Genomic DNA, 10,571 nt, shown 5'->3' with positions numbered 1-10,571 from the left:
GCTTAGAGTGCCTTTTTCTTCTCCACACAAAACATGCATATATAGGATGGATGACCAGTTGGGACACAAGTTCTTAATTTCTTGCTTGAAACCGCTTTTCCACCGTCTACATATGATTTTGACTCTCTCTCTGTCTCTCTCTTTGTCTATGCTGATATGCAATTATGCATAGCATAGTTATACAGTGTGGCATTTTCCTTGGTCTTATTCAAATTTTATAACATGGGTTCAAGCAGACCATCGTCCCCTCCTTACTTGTTCATGTTCACATCCTTCCTCTTCATCTCCATACAAACTTCTTCTTGTGTTGGCAACGAGCGATATGTTAACTGCAACAGACCGTTTCTATGCGCCACATCCCAAACCCTACATCCGATATTGCCGCTCACTGTGCCACCGCCGCAGTTGATGGTGCCATCACGACAGTTGGCTGAGTCACCACAAGGTCAGCTGGATTTTCTGCCTTTTATTTTCTTTTAATTTATTCCTTTTGTTATGTTTTTGTGGTTGCTGAATAATGCGTTTGGCTTTCTTACCAAATTATGAATTATATTAGTAAATCATCAATCCAAGGAGTTTAACGTCCCATAATATTGCGCTTGCTAGTCTAACTTGGTTCCGGTGTTTAAACAGCTAGCTTATAATTATTAACCTAAGCTTGGATTCAAAATTAGTTTTCGTTAAAAAAATAAAAATAAAATTGCACGACGTACTCTTGTAGCCGTGATTTTAATTAAGTGCAGTACTAATTATCCTGCTCTCTGGTAGAACTCCTCACCTTAAAAGTTGATTTGAAATTGCATTAAAGAGTTTAAAAATTGCTTTTAATAAAAATTAGTTTATAATTATTACCCGTGCGTGCTGTTTTGCCAATGGCCGGTGTAATATTCTTTCGTCAATTGACTTACTTAAATTTTTTTAAAAACTTACTAATATTAACTTTATATATATATATATATATATATATCATTAAATGCATTGACCAAATTAAGAATGATACACCTATTTTAATGTGGGCCATATCAACTATCAATCCGCATGTGCTGCTTTGCCCCATAGAGACTCGATTTCGGTCGAACAAACACAAGTTCGATCTATAGAACTTTTCAAGAATTGTTTTAATTAGAGAAAAGTACACATAACGCCCTCAAATTATTAATATATTGTCAATGTCCTTTCAAACTATCAATTATGTCGATGTCACTTCCTAAACTATCAAAAAATGTCAATGTCCCTCTAATGACGAAAATACCCTTAATAAAATTATTAAAATAAAATAAAAGTAAAAAAAATTATTAAAAAGAATATAAATTAACAAAAATTTATGCAATAATAATAATTATTATTATTATAATTAAAAACTTGTCTTCTTTTTTTAAAAAAAAAAGAAAAAAGAAAAGAAAAAAAGAAAAAAAGAAATTGTTTTTATAATTGTTTTTTTTTTAAAATATAATTTTTTTCTGTTTTGTTAATTTAATAAAAAATTGGTTTTATTTTTTTTTTCGTTTTTTTTTTAAAAAATTGTTTTTATAATTTTCAGTTATTTTTTCGTTTTTCATTTAATTTTTTAATTTTTTTTAAAAAAAAATTTTTTTTTTTTTAGTTTTGAATTTTTTGTTATTTGTTTTTAGTTTTAATTTTTTTTTTCGAATTTGTAAGGACATTTTTATCTTATTTAAAAAAATTTAAAGTCATTTTTGTCTTTTTATTGGTCTTAACGAGGGGGGACATTGACACATTTGGTAGTTTGAGGGGAAACATTAACACAATTGGTAGTTTAGAAGGTATAATGACAATTGAGTGATAGTTTAAGGAGAGTAAGCGTTATTGTAAGAGAGATTCAAGTGTCATTCTTGTAAAATTTGTATTTTTGCTTAAGCAGCTGTTTTATTAAGCCAAAACCTTCTGGTTTAGAGAGTTGGTGGGTCTTATCCCTTACTTTCAAGTTGTAAGCCTTTGAGCTGTTTGCAGAATTAATGATAGCACATATTATTTGTTAAAAAAAAAAAAAAGTTTAAAGGAAGCATGCGTACTTTTCTCTTTTAATTAATTAAAATCAAACATTTGATGTCAAGCACTCTAGAACGCCAACGAGCTTAATTTCTTATCTCTTAATCGCATCAAGAATTTTCTTTATTTTCATCAACGAAATAGTCAACTTAGTGAGTGTGCATACTATATATTAAGAGCTTTTAAATTTGGGGATGAAACTTAAGTGGCATCCAAAGCGTATGATTTGTGGCCGTTTCAAGAGAAAGCAAAAGAGAAGTAATATAACAATTGGTTTGACCGACCAACTATAATCATAATTTTCATAATTTGTATGAGGTTTTCAGTAACTATTTCTTGTCATGAGATTTTTTTTTTTTTTTTTTTTTTCCTTTACTACTAATTAGATCTGTAAATAAGTTGCCTGGTCTTCTATTTTATACGTAAAAGTCGTAAAGTCTTCTCTTAATATAAAGACTTCTAACTAATTAATTTTATTTTCTTATTGCTGGAACTGTGACACGTTTCTGAGGGAAGTCAAATTACCGTTGGTATAATGCGATGATAACCTTATTCAATAGAAAAATGATCCCTACACTCATTTCTCACAACAGCCCCACAACAAGCTGACGTGGTTGGTAGTATTTTATTATTTTTTTACAAAAAGAAAACAAAACAAAATAAAAAAAAGTAATAAAATATTACCAGCCACGTCAGCTTGTTGTGGAATTGTTGTGAAAAATGAGTGTAGGGATCATTTCTCTATTCAATATCTACTAAATATTTCTTGACCTCTTTCTTGTCCAAATAATGAAAAGCCATTCCCTCGTATTCATGCATGTGTGTTCGAAGCGTATTATAATTTCAGAAGTATATATATTATTTTCGTCTAGCTACTTTCCATATAAAGTGTAGTTTAATTGATTTCTTTCTTCTTCTTTTTTAATCCTTGTTTCTTTGTCAAATTCCTCTTTCTCCCACCTTTTCAGCAGTCTTTCAATCAGCTTTTCTAATTGTTATTTTCAACTAGGTTATACAATTTCTTTATCATTATGTGAATTTTGTTCTTTGTGCCTCAGTTTCTTCACAGCCCAATGCGCCAGCACCAAAGCCTACTGTACCATCAGGAGACCCAGGTTTGGGATTGCTCTTTTTTTTAAAAAAAAAAAAAAAAAAAAAAAAAAAAAAAATTCTTGTCTTTCAATCAGCTTTCCTAATTGTTATTTTCAACTAGGTTATACAATTTCTTTATCATTTTGTGAATTTTATTTTTTAATTATCTTTTTGTTCTTTGTGCCTCAGTTTCTTCACAGCCCAATGCGCCAGCACCAAAACCCATTGTACCATCAGGAGACCCAGGTTTGGGATTGCTTCTTCTTCCTCTTCTTCTTCTTCTCTTTTTTTATTTTTATTTTTATTTTATTTTTATTTTTTATTTTTTATTTTTTTTAATTCCAGCTTTATAACTTCCAATATTTATTTTCTTATTTTTTTAGTGCTTGAATTGTTAGTATAATTTGTTGTAAGTATACTTGTGAGATTTTTGTCCTACGTTGAGAAATTATAAAAAGAGAGTAGTTAATATATATATATATATATATATATATATATATATATATATAACACATTTGATTTGGCTCCAATAAAGAGTGTGGTGGCTCTTGGAGTATGCATGATGCTCTTAAATTTATAAAGAGTTTGGTCAATGTGGAAGAGATTCACAAGTGAGATGAGAGATTTGTTGTGAGTACACTTGTGAAAGTTGTATCCCACATTGAGAAAGTATAAATAAAGTAAATAGTTAATATACCTAAGTGAGACCCATGCCCATTAGCTTAAGCTTTTGGGCTAGAATTGATATCCCAATATGTATATTAATTTACTCTTGTTGGACTCTCTAGGTATTTCTCTCCCTAACAAATGTTATCAGAACCATGGTTAGCTTCTCCTATTACTAATACGAGTGTCTTGATTTGACGCGTTTGGTTTGCCTCCCCGATAAAAAGAGTGTGTAGCAGCTCTTGGAATACATGTGACACTCTTGGTTTATAAAGGACTCACAAAAGAAGGGGAGTTGAGTTAATATGGAAGAAACTCACAAGTGATTCAGAGATTTGTTATGAGTGCACTTATAAGGTTTGTGTCCTATATTGTTAATATACCTAAGTGGACCTAGAGCCCATTAGCTTAGGCCTTAAACTAGAAGTGATGTTGCAATGCCTCGAAAAATTAATTAACTGATAATTAACTTAACGGTCCACTTCTCAATCTCATTCCACTAGGAATAAGACTCAGTAATCTCTACACCTCTACAAGAGAATACTACGCAGTGTAAACATATAATATTTTATCAACTTTAATAATTACAACCAGAGCATTACCAAGAATCATTACATTAACTAAAATCCTTATAATATACACTTTATCACTATCAAATATTTATATACTCCTTTAATACACATACATCTCAAAACACGAAGTCTAAACTATACGTCACCCAATAATACTATTTACCATAAGCAATTTATTAGATTTTGCAATGTGTCCTCAACATAACCAGAGCAATATCATTACTCCAAATGGTCGCGTCCGCCTCAAGATCCTTTTAAACATAGATGTTTTAAAGGTGGAGAAAGCAAGGGATAAGTCCACCACTTATTAAGCAAGTAAGCTGATACTAGAGTGTGCATGTGAACAGCTCATATGCAGATAAATGTATTATTTTTTAAATCATTTCTCTTAAAACATTTATTGTAATTATTCTTTTCCCAAATATATTCATTTCATACATATTAGCTTTATACAGACATTTGTCTATGTCTTTACTTTGTTTGCCGCTACTTGTACCATCAACAAAGTAAGGTCATTTTTTACTTTGCTTGCAAATACTTGTGACATTTATAAAGCAAGGCCAATTATTGATTTGCTTGTAACTACTTGTGCCATTTACAAATCAAGCCCATTAACGTTACTATATAAATATATCTAATTGCATTTAACCTCAGAGTAAGGTTGTGCTTATCCCACACATCACCTTTCCGCAAAGATTGTTCCACTCAGCCATTTTCTACGGAACCCTGTCAACTTAGCCCCATTTACTTAGGACTAACAGCCAGTGAGGCCACATTCCATCCCAGGGTGTGCTGTATTGTCTCTAATGTTTATTAAAACACTCACGCACACTTGATACATGTGGCCACATTTATTATCTCATAACCTTTACGCATAATCACACAAGCAATTCATTTCATATCACATCATTAACGTAAATAAGAAGTCTTTGAATCATATTATACATTATTTGAGATAATATTTATGAAAAGGTAATCAAAGTCACCCATTTCATGCATAAAATATTTTTCACTTTTTTCGAAAGATGCTCAAGAGATAACCTGGGTTTGTTGACTTCAGCTGTGTTTCTACCCCTAACATAGTTGTTGAATAAGGGTTACATTAGGGTTCACATTATATTTCTTGTAATGAGCTCAACTTTTCTATGATATAGTAGGTGTATGTGAGCATTAGGTTGCAAAATTGACCATTGCACCTATCGGTTAGGGTAGCAATTCTTGTTGTAGTTGTTATTAGTTTGGATTGTGGAAGTTGTATTTAAACTATAAAGAGGTTTGATGACACAGAAATTGACAAGAACAATGATAAATTAGGCATTGATTGTTGCGCCCCCCAAGTGTAATTGACCGATAATTAATCAGAGTGCTATTATTAATCTTTCTTAGCGAGTTGTACGTGCAGTGAAAAAAAACTTGAGTATATTTTATTTTGTAGTCAAACAGCCAATCATGCACGTCACAAATATAACAGAGTGTCTAATGAATCACCAAAGCATAGGTCTTACCATAATAATCTGATAATAACATTATCATAAGAGTGTTACCACAAGTTGATCACAAGTACGTATCATTTGTAAAAAATAAGCTAAATAATCTCAAATATAGAAATAGTCTAGGAACATCATGGTTCAAGCATATATTGGTCATCATTAAAATTAAAGGCTATCCAAGCATCCTATAACATTACACAAGAACCATCACCATGGGGCAGTCAAACTCCCAAGCAATCTAAGAACGCTAGGTCAGGGCAAACATCTCAATAAGATCCATGAGTGTTAATATCAAAATCATTCTTCAGCATCGTCGAGAAAGGCTCCTCTATAAAACAATGTTGTCTTACAGGTGGCCGGAAACACAAAATTGGTAAAGTCCACTACTTAGTGAGTATAATCTCACGTGAAACATAGTTATGTAGTGGACTCTAAATAGTTTGAGAAATAAGAGTAAAACTCACATGCAACAGTTCATAGGTCAATATTTATGATGAGACAAAAAATCTTATGTTGATGTACAAGTATACATATATTAATATAATCTTGCTCCAAGTAATAATCATTCGCAACATGACATATACTTGCCCTTAACCTCTTCACGGTAGGATAATTTGTGTATCCTATGGGATATCTAGTACAACCCTGGTACTCTAGTTGTTGCACAAAAACGACTACCTACTAGTTGATCGACCAGGTTCGACCCCATATGATTCACCTAACTAATAATACTAGTACTGTGGTTATATATAGTCGTTTCATAATTAAAAATATATTTCCCTTCATAAAATAACATAGAAAATATAGTGGTTGCCAACGTATTATATGTTTATCATTTAATGATTGTTTTTTCGTTATGAAAACAATCAATTATTGGATAGAGGGAATTGAATTTGTTTTTTAATTCTTATTTCTTTATCAAATTTCTCATTCTCCCAACTTTCCTGCAGTCTTTCAATCAGTTTTCCTAATTTTTATTTTCGAAACTAGGCTATACATTTTCTTTATCTTTTTGTGATTGATTTTTTTTTTTTTCAATTCTTTGTGTCATAGTTTCTCCACAATCCCCGTTTTCGCCAACACCACCACCAGGAGTCCCAGGTTTGGGTCTTGCATCTTTTTTTTTTTTTCCTAGCTTTATAATTTCTAATATTTCTTTTGTTATTTTTTTAGTGCTTGAATTGTTAGTATGGTTGTTGAATAAGGGCTATGTTAGGGTTCGCATTTCTCGTAATGAGTTATATATGATATGCATGTGAGCAAGTCCTCGTAAGGAGTTGAGTAAGCTGGTAATATTGACTTTTGTACTTATTTTTAAGGATTGCAATTCTTGTGGTTGTGGCTTTTGTCCTCGATTGTGGAAGTTGTATTTAAACTTTGAAGAGTTTTTATAACACAGAAATAGACAAGACAACAGTAATGAAGTAGGCACTGATGGGATTGGTTCTCTGTTTAGATGTTAGAACAGTTAGTTGGCCGCATGCCAAGTGACAATTGGTAGTGCCGGTAACAAATAAGAGCAGAGCTTAGCAAAAGAGCTTGTTAGAGTTGACTAGTGAAGGATAACTCTAATACAAAAAATATTATAATTTCAAGAGAATAATCTTTGGAGAGCAAAGGTAGCGTAAAAGAAAATTAGACGAAAGTCTCCTTTTTACATGGTGTCTTTTGCCTTCTATAGAAGATTTTTTAAAACCGTCGACCATGTTTCACGCCTTCATTGGAGACTTCCATGTTGCTATGTTTCCCATATCGCATGACTCTTATATGGGATCACCTCAAGCTGAAATTACAAATACAATTATTGATGTCCCAAAGGAGAAGATCCATTAATGTTGTACCATGGAGCTATTCCCAAGTCGATTGATTAATGGACTGGGTATCGAGTCCATATACTAAATCGTAACCACCTAATTCCATTATGAAATTGGACAATAAGAACCTTGTCAGCTTTGCCTCATTTACTTAGGACTAACAGTCGGTGAGGCCACATCCCATCCTAGGGTGTGCTGTATTGTCTCTAATGTTTATTAAAACACACACGCACACTCGATACAGGTGGCCACATTTATTATCTGATAACCTTTACGCATAATCACATTAAGTAATTCGTTTCATATCACATCATTAACGTAAATAAAAAGTCTTTGAATCATATTACACATTATTTGAGATAATATTTATGAAAATGTAATCAAAGTCACCAATTTCATGCATAAAATATCTTTCATTTTTTTCGAGAGATACTCAAGAGATAACCTGGGTTTGTTGACTCCTGCTGTGTTTCTACCCCTAACATAGTTGTTGAATAAGGGTTACATTATGGTTCACATTATATTTATTGTAATGAGCTCAACTTTTCTATGATATAGTAGGTGTATGTGAGCATTAGGTTGCAAAATTGACCATTGCACCTATTGGTTAGGGTTGCAATTCTTGTTGTAGTTGTTATTATTTGGGATTGTGGAAGTTATATTTAAACTTTAAAAAGGTTTGATGATACAGAATTTGACAAGAACAATGATAAATTAGGCATTGATTGTTGCGCCCCCCAAGTGTAATTGACCGATAATTCACCAGAGTGCTATTATTAATCTTTCTTAGCGAGTTGTACGTGCAACAAAAAAAAAAAAACTTGAGTATATTTTATTTTGTAGTCAAACAGCCAATCATGCACGTCACAAATATAACAGTGTCTAATGAATCACCAAAGCATAGATCTTACAATAATAATCTCATAATAACATAATCATAAGAGTGTTACCACAAGTCGATCACAAGTATGAATCATTTATCAAAAATAATCTAAATAATCTGAAATACATAAATAGTCTAGGAACATCATGGTTCAAGCATATATTGGTCATCATTAAAATTAGAGGCTATCCTAGCATCATGTAGCATAACCCAAGAAAGATCACTATGGGGCAGTCAAACTCCCAAGCAATCTAAGAACGCTAGGTCAGGGCAAACATCTCAATAAGATCCATGAGCGTTAATATTAGAATCATTATTCAGCATCGTGGAGAAAGGCTCCTCTATAAAACAATGTTGTCTTACAGGTGGCCGGAAACACAAAATTGGTAAAGTCCACTACTTAGTGAGTATAATCTCACGTGAAACATAGTTATGTAGTGGACTCTAAATAGTTTGAGAAATAAGAGTAAAACTCACATGTAACAGTTCATAGGTCAATATATATGATGAGACAAAAAATCTTATGTTGATGTACAAGTATACATATATTAATATAATCATGCTCCAAGTAATAATCATCCGCAACCTGGCATATACTTGCCCTTAACCTTTTCACGGTAGGGTAATTTGTGTATCCTATAGGATATTTGGTACAACCCCGGTATTCTAGCTGTTGCACAAAAACGACTACCTACTAGTTGATCGACCAGGTCCGACCCCAGATGATTTACCTAACTAAAATACTAGTACTGTGGTTATATATAGTCATTTCATAATTAAAAATATATTTCCCTTCATGAAATAACATAGAAAATATAGTGGTTGCCAACATATTATATGTTTATCATTTAATGATTGTTTTTTCGTTCTGAAAACAATCAATTATTGGACAGAGGGAATTGAATTTGTTTTTTAATTCTTATTTCTTTATCAAATTCCTCGTTCTCCCAACTTTCCTGCAGTCTTTCAATCAGTTTTCCTAATTTTTATTTTCGAAACCAGGTTATACATTTTCTTTATCTTTTTGTGACTAAATTTTTTTTTTTCAATTCTTTGTGTCACAGTTTCTCCACAATCCCACTTTTTGCCAACACCACCACCAGGAGTCCCAGGTTTGGGTCTTGCTTCTTCTTTTTTTTTTCCTAGCTTTATAATTTCCAATATTTCTTTTGTTATTTTTTTAGTGCTTGAATTGTTAGTATGGTTGTTGAATAAGGGCTATGTTAGGGTTCGCATTTCTCTTAATGAGTTATATATGATATGCATGTGAGCAAGTCCTCGTAAGGAGTTGAGTAAGCTGGTAATATTGACTTTTGTACTTATTTTTAAGGATTGCAATTCTTGTGGTGGTGGCTATTGTCCTCGATTATGGAAGTTGTATTTAAACTTTGAAGAGTTTTTATAACACAGAAATAGACAAGACAACAGTAATGAAGAAGGCACAGATGGGAATAGTTCTCCGTTTAGATGTTAGAACAGTTAGTTGGCCGCATGCCAAGTGACAATTGGTAGTGCCGGTAACTAAGGAGAGCAGAGCTTAGCAAAAGAGCTTGTTAGAGTTGACAAGTGGAGGATAACTCCGATACTAAAAATATTATAATTTAAAGGGAGTAATCTTTGGAGAGAAAAGGTAGCGTAAAAGAAAATGAGACGAAAGTCTCCTTTTTACATGGTGTCTTTTGCCTTCTATAGAAGATTTTTTTGTAACTTTTGGCCATGTTTCACGCCCTCATTGGAGACTCCCATGTTGCTATGTTTTTCATATCGCATGACTCTTATATGGGATCACCTCATGCTGACATTACAAATATAATTATTGATGTGCCAAAGGAGAAGATCCATTAATGTTCTACCATGGAGCTATTCTCAAGTCAATTGATTAATGGACTGGGTATCGAGTCCATATACTAAATCGTTACCACCTAATTCCCTTATGAAATTGGATAATGAAAACCCTATCAGCTTTGGCCCATTTACTTAGGACTAACAGCCGGTGAGGCCACATTCCATCCCAGGGTGTGCTGTATTGTCTCTAATGTTTATT

The sequence above is a fragment of the Alnus glutinosa genome, chromosome 2 (genome assembly GCF_958979055.1).
Source record: "Alnus glutinosa chromosome 2, dhAlnGlut1.1, whole genome shotgun sequence".
Taxonomy (NCBI): Eukaryota; Viridiplantae; Streptophyta; class Magnoliopsida; order Fagales; family Betulaceae; genus Alnus; species Alnus glutinosa.
The sequence above is the reverse complement of the archived record's forward strand: the minus strand, read 5'-3'. Positions refer to the sequence as shown.